Here is a 1,557-nt window from a genome sequence, read left to right as displayed (position 1 = left end):
ATATCAAAATTAGTGTCCGTGTTTATTTCTATGTCTATGGCTATGTCCATCTCTACATCTATCTATATACAGAGATATAGATAAAGAACGAGATAAAGATGATAGGGATAGACAGAATAGATAGATAGATAGATAGATAGATAGATAGATAGATAGATAGATAGATAGATAGATAGTGACAGAGTCAGAGAGAAAGAGGGAAAGAGAGGGGGATAGAGGGAGAGAGAGAGAGAGAGAGAGAGAGAGAGAGAGAGAGAGAGAGAGAGAGAGAGAGAGAGAGAATTTTTATTTTTTTTTCGGTTCTTTTTTTCGGAGCTGGGGACCGAACCCAGGGCCTTGTGCTTCCTAGGTAAGCGCTCTACCACTGGGCTAAATCCCCAGCCCGAGAGAATTTTTAAAATGTCTACTTACCGAATTCCAAATACTTGGCATGTCCTTCGATGATCAGATCGAAGCAACCTAACCAATCGTCATAGAGAGATTCTGAGCCACACTGTAAGACCACTGCACTGGGATGGAACAACTTCATTACTTCAGATGTGACTGGTTTGAAGATGGCTTCATAAGACTTATCATCAACGCTGTCTTGCAGTGTGTAGTTAAGAGCATAGTCCTTGTGTTTACCAGTCCCAATACCCTTTAGGTCCCAAGTTCCTGGGAAGTACTCTTCTTATTTATGAAAGGACACAGTCATGACCCAGTTTGTAGTAGAGAAGGCCTCTTCTATACCCTCACCATCATGAAAATATAAAAGTCAATATAAAGTAACCTCTGGTGATACTTTAGCAGTTCCAGGATGGCCAAGATGATATCATTGATGTAACGGAAGCCAGATGCTTCAGACTTTTTTGCATGGTGAATGCCCAAGCCCAGACCAGAGCGATGTCCAGCTGCTATTTATTAAGTTTCACAGAACTTGCGACAGAACCACCATGGACAACTGACAGAACTCAACCAAGTTATCAAATACTGGACAGTCCACAGCCATGTTGAATCTTTGTTATCTGCTAGCTGTATTTAGATATATTAACTGGGTAAATAAAATGCATGAATTTAATGTCGTCATCACTGTGGTACTTGGTCATCTCCTCAACACTGTCTTTGTGAGGACCATAGATTTCCATTTTTTCCATTGAGACCACAGTTAAGCAGCAAATTATGAGTCATGAGGATTCAGTGAGGCTTCATTGGGTTACCTTGTCCAAAAAAGTAGTTTCCAACGTCCCTATTATAGTAGTAACAGACTTTCCTCTTAGTACCCTGAGATGCTGCCAAGGACCAGAGCACGGACAGTCATGCTGGAAGAAATCCTCTCAGTGCTACCTAGTCTATCCTACCCTGGGTTTTGGTTTTGAACCACAAATGGTGAGTGGAAAGAAAACAAGCAGAAGACAAAATCCTGAACTTGCAAGTGCCTGCTTAGGAGCTCTCTTATGATGCCCTTATTAAGCTTTTTAGAAGGGGTGATAGAATCTTCTGGGAAACATTTTTAGGCTTGGGTAGTATTAGCTACTTTTAGATAGGCTCTGATTATAATATCTTCTTACCCACCCTAGG

General features: G+C 41.0%; 1 pseudogene; it reads right to left on the bottom strand.

Annotated features, from left to right (window-relative positions):
- Positions 1 to 403: 403 nt before the first annotated feature.
- LOC148001653 (histone deacetylase 1 pseudogene) lies at positions 404 to 1,293 on the bottom strand (annotated as a pseudogene).
- Between the last annotated feature and the right edge of the window lie 264 nt (positions 1,294 to 1,557).

The sequence above is a fragment of the Rattus norvegicus genome, chromosome 13 (assembly GCF_021556685.1).
Source record: "Rattus norvegicus strain SHRSP/BbbUtx chromosome 13, alternate assembly SHRSP_T2T, whole genome shotgun sequence".
Lineage (NCBI taxonomy): Eukaryota > Metazoa > Chordata > Mammalia > Rodentia > Muridae > Rattus > Rattus norvegicus.
Note: the sequence above shows the minus strand (reverse complement) of the source record. Positions and strands in the feature narration are given on the sequence as shown.